The sequence below is a fragment of the Ixodes scapularis genome, unplaced genomic scaffold (genome assembly GCF_016920785.2).
Source record: "Ixodes scapularis isolate PalLabHiFi unplaced genomic scaffold, ASM1692078v2 PGA_scaffold3__209_contigs__length_174095766, whole genome shotgun sequence".
In the NCBI taxonomy this organism is placed as follows: domain Eukaryota; kingdom Metazoa; phylum Arthropoda; class Arachnida; order Ixodida; family Ixodidae; genus Ixodes; species Ixodes scapularis.
The window spans coordinates 138,762,383-138,776,567 of record NW_024609868.1 but is presented as its reverse complement, the minus strand read 5'-3'; positions in this window follow the sequence as shown (position 1 = coordinate 138,776,567).

Here is a 14,185-nt window from a genome sequence, read left to right as displayed (position 1 = left end):
TCCTTTCTTCAGACGTTTCAGTTCGCCCCTAATGACACTTTTGTTAAGTGAAGACCAGTCACCATCTGGACATCTAATAACCCTCTGATCATTGCCATTTCCAACGCCGGATCTCACTACTCACCACTGGAAATACGTCAGCTGGCCTATCTGTCAGAATTTACGACTGACATCCGACACGTCTGAGGTGTGGCTAACGTGCCTTATGCCGTCCTAAGCTTCACTGACGCAGTTTCGTTATCACAGCTCCCGAATCCTGCAGAACTCGCTTGTCCGCAAGCCGATGATTGGGAGCTCGAAATTTTCGCAGGACGTCAACTTTCCTGGAAAAGTTATCGTCACATGCGATATAAAGACTTGAAAGCCGCTGCCTTTTAACCCTGCTCTTCTACGTCAAAAAACGCTTCAACGCCAATCCCAGCCTGTCACACCTGGGGGTTCGGGCAACGCAGAAGCTCATAACGAGCATGTATGCGTGGAGTTGCATCAAAGCACACGTCCTTGACTGGGTGCGCTCCTGCGTCTTCTTTCAGCAGGGCATGGTATATCGGAACGCCTTTCCCCAGGCCAGGACCTTTCTCTCTCCCGATGCCCGGTTTGACAAAATTCTTCTGGAAATGATCCGGCCTTTTTTTTAATGTCGCATGGACACCGGGATCATCTTCCGTGTGTCGACAGATGCACAAGATGGCTAGAAGCGACACCATTAACTGACATCACAGACTCCACAGTCGCCACCGCCTTCATCTAAACGTGGGTATTCATATTCGGATGCCCTTCCGAGATTTGTTACACACCGTGGACGAAATTCGAGTCGTCGCTCTTTACAGAGCTCAACAGAATACTTAGAATGACCGGACTGAGGATCACCCCTTAGCCTCCGCGATCCGAAGGTCTTGTGGACCATTTTCACCGCCAATTAAATCGGCACTCACAGCACACGAAACTCCGAACTAGTGGGTTCTACAACTACCCTTGTGCTTCTTTGTTTCCGCACTGCTCTAAAACAAGATATTAGATATTACACCGCCGAGCTCATTTATTGAACACCGCTCATGTTTCCATCAAACTTCCTTGAAGCTTACACAACTTCAACAAGACCAGAAGATTACATTGAGCCTCTGCGACAGATCTTCCAGAACCTTGCTGTCCAGTCGAGCTCGGGCCTGTCCAACAAAATTTCGGTACGTGGCAGTTGATTCCAAAAACGCTATACACGTTTTGGAATGACCAATTCAGACGAAGTATCTACATCCACAATACAAAGAACCATTCAAAATGATGCAACAAAGAAATATAAATTGATCATCCGTATCAACGCAAAAAGATGACGCAGTATGCATACAGTGCATCAAACGTGCACACTTAGAACCCTCACCCCTAAACAAATTTCATAAAAAAAGAAACGTTCAATTTCAGCATTAATCAAATTCCCCTTTAATCCTTTCAAGGTGGGCCTATTTTACTGGCTCAGGCCAATACTCATGCACACGCAGCGTCCAACATCATATACAGAAAATGAAAACTGATGCTCTTGGGGTGCGTGATACTATATACGCATCTTTAATCACAAAGCCTGGCAGTTCGACGACGGAGCCATAGAGTGCCCGGTCGCAGATTTGGGGCACGAGGATCTGGTATCACAGAGCATTTCTCGGCGACCCTGGTTGTCAGCGCACAGCTTTTGCAGCTGCGAGGACCCGAAACATGATTTTCAAACTCGACGCGAGGAGCACGAGCGGACATTCCATCGCTCGGGAGAAATGTGTTTCGGCGTCTCGCCGCAGAGGGGCGCGCGTCACGTCGCTCTCCTCTTATCCGTTATCTGGCGCTTTACCTTTGCAATTTCGATGGTCGCTTCTTATGGCGATCTGCCAGACTTTGCAATAAAGAGGAGGCTATGGCGACACTCACGCGCCTCGAGACAGAGAACACCCGGTAGACGCAGCGGTTGGTTCGAGTTTCTGGTGTTATTTGTCTCAAGGCGCGGAAGTATCACGTACCCCGAGGGCATCAATTTTCTTTTTTTTTTCCTGAAGTTGTGCGCTGCGTGTGCATGATCCGCTAATATGTTTTCCCCTTTATACTCTTCTTGCTTTAGCAACTTCTGTCCACGCTCCTTACTCTTTCTTTGGGCTTCCTCTTCGCTTAACATTACGATGCGTAGCTCATATTCTGTTGTATGGCACACAACTTTGTCAGGTGTGCATGACTCTCGGATAGGTAATTCGTCGAAGTCGTCAGCAATTGCTTTAAATGCGCTGGCTTTCCTTGCCTTATCAAACTAGACACATTCTATCCAGTATTATTCGGATAACCTTGTTGGAGTCAATAGAACGACATTTGCTGTTTACAAAATAAAATAAAACAATCAGGCGATCGAACTCCACCTTAAACTGTGTAATTTTTTTGGCCCTTTAAATTTTTTTGCCTTCTCTTTTATCGATAACTTAGCTTTAAGCAAAAATTCCAGCGTTCTCCTAACAGATTCTTGAGCTTCCAATTCTCATTCGAGGTTTTCCTGCTTGATCTACTTCACGTTCTCATAATCGACATTGGTGTAGGCAAGTTACTCTTTAAGTCATTCTCTAATCTACAGCCTGTTCAATCTTAGCTGCTGCCTAACTCTGATTAGGGCAGTCACCTCGATAATTGCACCGGGTAAAGAAACCATCTTTTAAAACACCAGAAAAATAAAGTATTCTTATTTTCTATGGAGGCAACCATAAGTTTCTTCCTCTCTCACTTTCAGGTTCATAACAAATAAATCTTTTAAATTAAATATTTTCCAAAATTGTAAGAAACTTGGCTTGTCGCGGGCAGCCGTGTAATCAAAAGGTTCGAATCTGTTACTTAAGAAAACACAGAGACGTGTTCTTGGAAATCGACAATTTATGATATAAAAAAAGTAACCGCCCGATATAAAAATAAATAGGCATATCTAAAAAGTTTGGATCTGGTCCGACACTGCTCGGTTGTAGTATTGTTGTCCCTACGACGACTGAGGTTACGTTGGGTGGACGTATGAATTGGAGCTGTACCGTGGTAAATCTTCGGGGTACGGGCGTTCTGGCTTGTCTTTCCGTCTTGAACCGATCGAAGGAGTGACACGCCGGTTGACTCCTTTCCAAAGACTCGGTCTCTATGAAGAATCGGTAAAGCCGTTGTCGGCTTTTGCTGCACCAGTGCAAGGCCCAGTCCTTGCTTTGGTGCAGGTCACTGCGCCCAGCTCTGACTGCCGACCTCTCGCTGTTCCGCAAAGACACTCTCGTTCCCTTTTTCACATCTCTCTTCTGCCTTTTTTTGCTAAGAATATCTACGTCATCACAATCTCTAAGCAAGGTTATATTGATCGCTGGTGCTCAGGACTAAACCTACTTCAAAACTAGGAGCTGCTCTTTAAATGCCATTTATTGTTCAGCTTTTCTTTAAATTTCCATTGAACACTAGTGGTTGAAAAAAAAGTTGTTTTTTAACACTCTGTATGGAACACGCGTGTCACGAAATTAATTTTACGTGCAAAAAACAATTTTTAGAGGAATATTGTCGGCGCGAGACGCGATTTAGTTGCTAGTCTCCTCCTTTCTACTTGTTTTCTCTCTCGACATATCGGGCGCGCGGAGGAGACGTGGATCGGCTTCGCCTTCACGTTTATGTGGAAAGAACAAATTACCATCTCGTTAAGTGAATGACCATTTCGTAACATCATAGACGTTGCGCTAAGTATTTCAAATAAATCTGTCGCCGTCAATATTGCTCTAAAATTTTTTTTTCACGTAAAATTCATTTTTGGACATGCTTGTCCCATCCGGACTGTTAAAAAAAAACAGTTTTTGTTTTCTTCTCAAGGGCCATTTAAGAATACTAAACTCACATTCAAAAGCACTTATTAACTACTACTAATAAGTATTGTTTACTTTACATTGTTTTAAATATTGAGACGGGACTCATCAGACAATGTTTTGTTTAAAATTTAGGCCGCGGTTAGCCATTCAGGTTATTCATCGCAAACAGACATAAGCAATATTTACCACTGATACAAATATATAATATACAAAAATGTTGAGATGTGAGATCTACAAGCCGACATCATACTACATTCAAAGCACTGCCTCCAAAGTTTCTGAGAAAAATGCATGTTTGCTGAAGAAAAACATTTTTTTTTGAAGCACGAAGGGCTTCTTGACGCGAACCAAAAATCACTAAAACGTGTGGTCAGTTCTTTAAATAATTAAAAGCGCCGAAAAAGACAAGGACGAAGAAGTGGAACGACACAAGGCACACGCTGATGACTAACAGGGTTATGGGGCCTATAAATGCATGCACTTTTCAAAATAAACAGTTGCGAGCGCCTTGTGTCGTTCCACTTCTTTGTCCTTGTCTTTTTCGGCGCTTTTAATTATTTCAAGAACCATGAACCAACTGGCCCAACTTTCCTCTTTCCTGTGTAGTAAGTCTTTACGTGCGGTACTCCGATACACGTAAAGGAGAAACTGGATTGTTTTTGAACAGCAAGGAGACCATGTAACCTTTAAAGTTACGTCTTCATGTTTCAGGTATCACTCAGACTTTGCAACATGCATCAATCACACTTTGCAACTATTCCTGGAGTATTCTACAGCCCGCACCTAGAAGTCAGTACTAAGCCGCGAATATTTGTTTCTAAACATGATATTCTAGTTTATATAAACTTAAATGAACAAACAAAAACACACTAAGCTTACATTTTGTGCGTCGCTAAGACCTCTTACAGTAAATGTACTCCGAAACAATAATGATACAATTTCAAAATAAAATTGTTTTTTTTTATCAGCCTCAATGCTAAACTTATTAGAAAAATATTTCTTTTGTTCAATGTCAGCATTAATTTGTAAAGTATAGTATGTAATCAGGGCCAGATAAGGTATGTCATAGTATGTCATCGGGGACGGATAAAGGTGCTGCAGCCCCGGACCCGAGGCTGTCAGGGGGCCCTGTGCTCGCCCCAGAAATGTTTAAAATCATTAGTTGTTTCTTATTTAAGCTAACACCAATATAAGATGGTACACTAAAAGAATCGTTGGCACGTTGGCTTCCCGTTGCCTTTTTTTTATTTTTTACAGGGAGATTGGGAGGGCGTTCATTCGAAAAGCTGGAGTTTGTGAGCGCGTCCCAAAGCAAGCAAAATGTAACACCGCCTTCACTGCCCCTTGCCACGGAGCGGGCAAAGCCGGTGACGTTTGCGGTCTCGTTTAAGTATCTTCTAATTGAAACTCGATAGAGGAACAGCCATGGAGTTATCCTATGTACCAAAGCCCCCTTGGCGTGTTCTACCCGCATTGGTGGGTCCCATGTTAAGCAGATGTTGACAAAGACTGCTTCAGCAGCGCACATGGTGGACGTTGCTTCGGCCTTCGCGTTTATGGAAGTCCTTATTTATACCCCCACAACAAATTTTGATGAGCAATGACTGCAAGGAACTGCTCTGGAGTCGGTTTCGGGTCTTTTTGTGGGAGCTGATATATACCAAGGTTTACTACTGCTTTCTTGTCTGGGGTCAGACAACAAAAACAAATATCACACATCTGCATTTATTACAAAGAAAAACCTGTTCGTCTAATGCACAATTCTGCTTAGGATGCACATACAGCTTCACTTTTTAAGCAGAATAAAATTTTGAGCTGTGAACATCTTTAAATTTATAAACTTGCACTCTACATATTCCATGACCGTATGCTTCAACAACCTAGCTATCCATCTGCATGCACGAGACCCGACCACCATTAGAACACTCGAAATGACAAGTATATACTCCCCAAAATCAGGACAAACACGGGCAGAAAATCGCTCTCCTTTTGAATTCCAAACTTCCTTAATACACACAGTTATCTTCATGCACCTATTAAGTCATAAATCTTGCTAAAGAGATACAAAAGCATAGTGAAAGAAACTCTCTTGCCCACAAATGTTGCAAACTGATCGGAAATACCTGGTTTTATCCTCTTTGCTATCTCTGTTGTTGTTGTTTTTGTTGTTTTTGTAGGTTACTTGTGTTATGGTATTATAGTATAGTTTTATATTATCAAGAATGTGTACAATCTAAATGTCATTGATATGTATACTTTGTTATTCATTATATTTTATTTAAAAGCGCTCCTTGTTTTACTGTGCTCTGCTGTCGACGAGTGTCATTGTCTTTTTAATATTTCATTTATGTAGCGGTACCGAGGCCTCGTCAGACCTTCTGATCTTTTGCCTTGGTACTGCCGACAAAATGTATTGTCTGAACAAACTAAAAAAAAAAACACTCTTCCGTTCTCCCACTAGCACAAGTTCTGCAATGGTTACATGAACCTCTGAGGCGTGAACCATTATTCTTCAACTTTGTGTCATACATCGAAATCGCCGCGATGTTTTAATTTTTTGTATTTAGAAGGAACAAGATTACTACAGAAACTGATCTAAATATTTTCCCGTTTAAATAGACATCGTTTCGGAAGAATTTTGTTTTAAATCTCCTCGATTTTATGAGAAATAATTAAATGTAAATGTGCTCAAACAACAGTGGTCAGTGTCATAGCATCCTATGCAGTTTATTTTATTGTTTAAATGTAGAAGTCCATGTCTGCTTGTGACACGAGGACTCAATATTTGGAAGAACATGCTGCTAGTGTCTTGGTTCCAAAAATACCTCCTCAACAACCAAGTTGATTTCTTCCCTGTGTTGCTGCTTTCATACTTCACTTCACTAATTTTATATAATCATAGTAGTTAGACAACTTCTAATTCTTCAAAAAACGAAAGTTATTTAGCTTTCATTTTCAAGGTGCTGGATGTGCATGAAACAACTGAATGTTTCCCTAATATTTTATTGATAATAGACTTCGTCTCAGTGTTGAGATATTGGAAGAGGACTTTGTAAGGTTGAATATTATTGACTGTTATGTAGTAAGCAATAAATGTTTATTAAAATAAGCAGATGTGTGCTCCTTATAACCCAGAAATTGCGTGGATCTGATCGCTTTTTTCTTCCAGCACCAGTCGGGTTCCAAATATTAACAAACAACTTGTGTTTTGGTTTACAAACAATTATTCCGCATATAACGCAATTGGGTGCATGCATACTTATATTAAAAGGTACCTGTTAAAATCTCACTGTGGATACATCTTAGTTAAAACGCACACGATATTCTGGTGGTCGCAGAATACAGGTTCATTCTTCAACGACAAAAAAGAGGGGATGTGTGCAGCGTATAAGCTTGACAAACTCTCCCGCACATACTGCGACATATTTTGTCTTCCTATTTTTTTTAAGACCAAACAGGTAGGTGTTTGAAAGGCAGTCGGAAATGATTATATTAGTTTGAAAATGTTCCTCGCACACAAATAATGTTTTTGCAAAGTGCCTGTTTTTTCCGCTTCAAATTGAACCCGCCCTGTCCCTCGGGACACGCTCTTCGTTCGAGCTCCCGCTGCCTGCCTACATGAGCAACCCGACTTCCGTCCAACCGCAAAGTAGTGTCTGTCGGCCTTCTTCTAGTTACTATCACACATGTCACCAGGGGAAAAACAACATATGAAAAACTGTACACGATAGGGCACGTTCGAAATGCCGCCAAGAATAATGCGTTCACGCAAGAGGGGCAAAACCACTTGCCGTTCCTCTGAGCTAAACCAAGCGCGTCCGCCTTTTATTCCCTTAGAAAATTCGACTGCAGTGCCCCGTCTCACCCTCGCGGATTTGAACGTCGTCCCTCTTCACACTGCTCATCGCAAGCAGCCGCCGCCCTTTCCATAACAGATCCTCTTGATAACTGTACAAAATAACCGTATTTTTTATCAGCGCAAAATACACTACTCGTCGGCGAACCCTTCGCCTGCGTCCATATGGTACTCTAGCGGTTGGGACAAGATGCCAACGCTTCATAACCTACCGTTTTTTATTACAATATTATGAAGACAATTTTTTAAACTGATGTTTTTTTAATATGTATGACGATTTGCGATATCCGAAAATATCTGGCGATGAGCGGTGTCCGGTACTAGGAAGGGGCACCCTTCCGAATACTTGCAACGTTCAAACTCGTACCGGAAACATGCAACGTACTGAACATCGTTAATAAATTTGATATAAAATTTAAAAAAAAAATCTTAAACCTTTGGCATTATGGTCCCAAGCGCTAGAGCGACATTTTATGAAAAAGAAATCTTTGCAGCGTTCACTTGTGACGGGATATACTGAAATATCAGAACATGAAAAATAGAACAATAGAGATTAAACTCAAAATGCAAAAAACATCAGAGAGGGACAGACCTTTTTAAAGTTCGATGTCTTTCGAAACGCACTTCATTGTTTTTTACGTTGAAAAACGCAATGGCCGATGACGCCAAGCAAAGCAGCTGCGTAGTTTTCTTTTCTTTCTTCTGCACGTTTCGTTGTACAATTGCATAAAACAACAAACATTTACATGTACCTCTGTGGACGTGGTTGAAAAAATTTCATACGGAGTGACTGCAGAGAAAAAAGTCTAAGGTACAGCAGCTGCTGTCTACGGTACAGTAGTATCCTACTTCGCTGATTTTATTGTCGAGGTGGAGTAAAACTTCTGCTCCGATGACTATTTAATAACCTTTCGATACCGATTCCTCTCATAGCACCTACGGGAGTAAATTTGTTTAAATAATTTATTGACCTTAAGTTGTACATGTAGTTTTCTACATAGACCCAGATCACTGTAACCAAATGCTGGGCCAAAATAAAAACTATTTTTGGGAAGTTATTGCATTTACAATTTTGATACGCAATGTGTTTTTCAAGTGAAAATATCAACAAGAAACAATAAGTCTGTGTTCCAAACCTTACCCGAATGGATCCGAGCTACTCCGGCAGAGCGTATTACGTGACAGCACAGATTGAAACACGCTGGACGCGGGTAGGTTTTAGAACGCCAGGGGTACAAAACCTTTATTTACCCTGGAGTAAGATCGAGTAAATTTTGGAACACGGCCTACGTGTGTGACGTCGGCTGAAAGCACAGGTTCACTCTTCGTACCGTAGACTGTTCCCAACTGATTACAAAGCAGTTTCGTGGTATGAAATGAATGCTTTGAAATCTCGGTTCAGCACCCGCTCAGTAGCACGAAAAAAATGCTGCGAATAGTCCATTTTTAAACTGATCGGTTGACCACTCAGCATGTGTTCCACAGGCCTCACTGAAATGAAAGCCGTGCGTACATTTGAGTGCTTGTTTTGTCATCTTTTTTCACTCGCCGATTTCACACGGTCTATTCACTATTTCGAGATACCAAATGGCATAACGAAAAAAGTAAATGCCGATATTTTGAATCTAAATTTAGTTGGGGTTCATGAAAACAAATTATGGGAGGACTCCTTCAAGTAAGTCATTTTAGAGGATGCATTACACAAAGGGGAATCATAACAGATAGCACATGCTTCATAATTCATGATTAAAAATGAAAGGAAACAAAACCAGGTGTTGCAGATTGGAAAGAATTTGAAGCTCACAAGAAAAGGAGAAGAAAGACGAAGTTTAGAGTCACGAGTGGAACGAGGCGAACGACAGAAGCCGACCGAGACACTTCCCTGTAATGATGTATATTCAATTGATTTATTAGTGTAAATACAGTTTGTGTTTTGTTTTTACGTTAATTGCCTGATTTAAATACGACGCCCACACGACATCTTTGATTCTGAGACATTATGGTGCCGAAACCCGGGAGCGAAAACGATTGAGGTGAGCGGATTTTCCCCCTTTGTGGAACACCTGCCTGGAACGCTGTTTCCGAGAGCTGTGTGGGAGATCGTCAAACATGGAACATCTCAAGGCAAAACGTGGAGTGAAGCGGTCGCAAAACACGAAAATTATCCACGAGGCGAAAGCGGGGATGGAGACAGCGGACATGCCGTCGCTGACTGCCTGGCTAGAGAGGCTGTAGGCCAATAACAGGGCACTTCAGAAGTTGAACGTGGAGATAGAAGATCATGTGTGGGAACACGACCTCGTCGCAGAATACACTACGATCACGGAGTACGACGACGAGGCCATCCGAATGATGACGCTGTTGGACTGCAAGGCTGACTCACTGAGACGTAAAGAACAACAGACACAGGCCGCCCAGATCACCACTTCCGCGACAAGCGTGAAGCTTCCCAAGTTGCAACTTTAAACATTCAACGGCGAGGTCAGCGCGTGGCAGAGCTTCTGGGAGCATTTCAGTCTTGCTATCCAAGAAAACGATGCTTCCACGATCGGACAAGTTTCAGTACCTGCGCAACCATGTCACCGGACCAGCGGCGGCGGCCATCACTGGGCTTCAGGCAACTGACGCCTGCTACGACGATGCCATTGAAATCCTGACACTGCGCTTCGGTGATAAACAAAGCATTGAGCAAAATCATCTGGCGAATCTCCGAGCACTGCCTCCTGTTGCCTACGCAAAAGACACGAAAGGCCTCCAAAAGATGTACGATCACGTTCAGACGAACATCCGCGGTCTGAATGCGCTCGGCGTGGGATCGGCAACGTACTGCACGATGATATCCGATTTCCTCCTCAAGGCCTTGCCGAGCGAGGTCGTCATAAATTATCACCGACAGCAGGCAAGCAGCACTGCCTACAGGTCGTCGGGAGAAACGCAAAACAGTCGGACTTCACTGACTTCACCTGCGGCGCCGGACACCGGACAGGCTGACAACGGACCACTTTCCACCCGGAGCGCTTCAAGGCCACCCTCTTTCGCCGATGCCGAAGATAAGCTCGCCGATATTCTAAGCTTCGTTCGGATTGAGGTTGAGAGTAGGGAGAGAGCCGGAGTAGTAGAAAGAACGGCAAGAAACGCAGAAGAAAAGGACTGAAAGACCCAGAATGCCTGCAGCCTCTGTGCTACATGCAAATATCACAAGCCCCTGCTTCTTTTGCCGGTCCACCAAGCACGCAACAGAAGTATGTACTGGCGACCTCACGTTAGAGGCGAAGAAAAGGAGGCTGGCGGAAGAAAACCGCTGCTTCAGATGCACAATCGGAAGGCACCGGGCGAGGGAGTGTCGGCGGAAGGTGACATGCGCGTCGTGCTCCGGTCGACGTGCCACATTCATGTGCGACTCGAACTGAAAACCTAACGTGAAGAAATCTATTAGAGGTGCCCCTGCGACAAGCGTCCAGAACGCAATCTCCGACAGTACTGACGTCCCATTGGATTCCGAAGTGCTTCTTCAAACGTTCCGAGCCTGAGATGAGGAAGGCAACCAAAGACTTTACGTGCGAGCCATTATCGATGGAGGTAGCCAACGGACGTTCATTCGTGAGGATCTTTCTCGCAAACTCGACCTCAAAGTTCTGGGAGATGTTAGCCTCCGGCTAAATACGTTCGACCACTCCACGTCACGACCGCAACGTCGGCGACTAGTACAAGTACGGTTGCACAGCCAATACGACCAAGAGTGCGTCATCGAGGCCGTCGAGGTACCCTTCATTTGTAAGGACGTTGTGCAGGTACCCGTCGACCACGAATTTGTGCGCCGTAAGATGAAAAACGGCCGTCGTATTGCGGACATGCTTTTCTCCCCTCTGGCCACTGCTGAAGAGGGCATTTCCCTTCTGGTCGGTTCAGACCAGCTGTGGCGAGTGAACGGTGACCAAGTGCTGCATTGCAAGAAAAATCAGAAGCTGGTAGCTATAAGCACCATTTTTGAGTGGACCTTTCAGGGCCCAGTGTCAAACCACAGATCTCTCAAAGGCAGCACCAGCAGCATGGTATGCGTGCTAACAACGAAATGCTCCAGGAACGAGAACGTCGGAGACATCCTGCGGCGTTTTGGGGAGCTAGAGAGCATCGGCATTTCTGACCAGCCCTCCAACAAGATGGAAGAAGAGAACGAACTGCTGAACGAGTTCAACCGAACAATACGGAAAGTGAATGGGTTGTACGGAGTGGGTCTACCATTCAGGGTCGTCGCGGGAGAACTGAAGGATAACCACAGGCTGGCATTGAAAAGTCTTGAGAGTTTGAAGAAGAGATTGTCACGCGACGAGTCCTTCGCAAAAGATTACAACTTCATATGCAGCTACATCACCTCAGGACACGCAGAAAAGGTTTCAACGAGCCCATTTTGCGCCGAGTCGACGAACCCACGTATTTATTATGTGCCCCATCAGCCCGTAATCCGGAATGAATCCGAAACCACCAGGCTGAGAGTCGTCTTCGACGCTTCTTCTCATCTCCCAGCAGTTGTCTCACTCAACGAACACCTGGAAAAGCGGCCGAATCCCAACGCTGATCTGGTCAGAATCTTGGTGCGCTTCCGTCTACACCCAATCGCCCTAACAGCGGACATAGAAAAGGCGTTTCTGCAGGTCAGCGTTCGACCTGAAGATCGAGACGTCCTGCGCTTCCTGTGGTTCCAAAGAGATTCGTCGTCAGCAAGCTCAGAACCAACCGTTGAAGAGTGGAGGATGACGAGAGTGCCCTTTGGGACATCGGCCAGCCCATTTCTACTAACGGCCACTCTTACTCATCATCTTAGCAACGTCAAGGGAGAATTGAGATCGACTGGGGAACAGCTTCAACGGGGATTCTACGTCGACGACCTCCTGATCGGAGCCCCCACTATCGAAGAAGCGGCGCGAATACAGCAACAATCCAACCAGATTTTAGAAGATGCAGGAATGAGACTCCGAAAGTGGTCTACCAACGCGACAGAACTGCAAAGATCGTTCGATAAAGCTGCATCAACGTCTGCACTCTCAGAGCCGACAGCTGTACTTGGACTGCTTTGGCGACGTGACGCTGACACGCTGGCCATTCCTGTGGAGAGGATCCTGAACTTCGTCACGTGCAGCGGCACGACGACGCGCTATGTACTCCGTGCAGCTGCTAGGGTTTTCGACCCGTTGGGACTTCTTGCTCCATTCGTCATACGAATCAAGGTTTTGTTTCAGCGAATCTTGGGAGCGAGGAATTGGTTGGGAGGACGATTTAACGGACGACCTACTGGTGCAAAGGCGGCGATGGTGCGCAGAACTTCCACAATTAGAAGAGATAGTGATTCCTCGCTGCATCGTGAAGACGCCAAGAGAAGTCATATATTCTGTCCAAGTACACGTCTTCTGCGACGCAAGTCCGGTGGCCTATGGCACTTGTGCCTACCTGAGAGCTGAAGGAGAAGATGGGAGGGTAGAGGTGAACTTGATATTTTCGAAATCACATGTGGCGCCCATAATGCGGATAACACTACCTCGACTAGAACTACCCTGTTGGAAAATATCGATGATGGAAAGATGTTGGAAAAGGCTCATACAAGCGTAACCGTAATATGGGACATCCTATACAAGCGAAAAGGCAGCTCCAGTATAGTGGATTACGGCGGAACGATACAGGTAGGCGGAACCATACAAGCGTGTCGTATTATGGGACATCCTATACCGGCGTAGTGGATTATGGCGGAACCATGTAGGCGCACGGAACCATACATGGATAACGTAATATGGGACATCCTATACCAGCGAAAAGGCGATACCGGCATGTTGGAGCCATATGGCTCCAACATGGTGGTTTCGCCTTTTCACTGTTGTACATGGCAATTTAGTTTTAAGCTTTACATATATGTTTAGAAAGGTCGTGAAAGCTAAATTAATGCGATTTGTGCAGGCGAGTTATATGTCCAGGCGTACGTAGTATAGGGACCTAGTCGTAACGATCAGTCAGATAATTAAATACAATTTGTTAATTAACTTTTTAATTAGTGAAAATGAAACTATGGTTTCTATTGGAAACTTGCTGAGTCACTGAAAACCACAAAATCAAATCTTTTTAGAAGGATAAAATGCAGGGGTAGCATTTTACGCGTTCTGTAAAAATGCTTTATTTGGACGAGTTTCTAGGTTTCAGTTTCTTATCAGAGCTCACCTTTGCGCCCACGGTCCTGTTCCCCAGGGGCTTAGACGCGCAACACATGTGCGCCTTGCTTCCCTCTATCCTACGAGGGAAGCGAGGGGGCGGCTTCGCACTGCGGCCACCGGGCAGCAGGACCGTAGGTGCAAAGATGCGCTCTGGTAAGAAACCGAAGTCTGGAAACGTGTCCAAATTGACCATTTTTTTAGAACACCATAAAACGCTGCTCTTGTCTTATATCTTCTCAAAGAAAATTGATTTAGTGTGTTTTGATGATGCTTAGAAGTTTCTAATT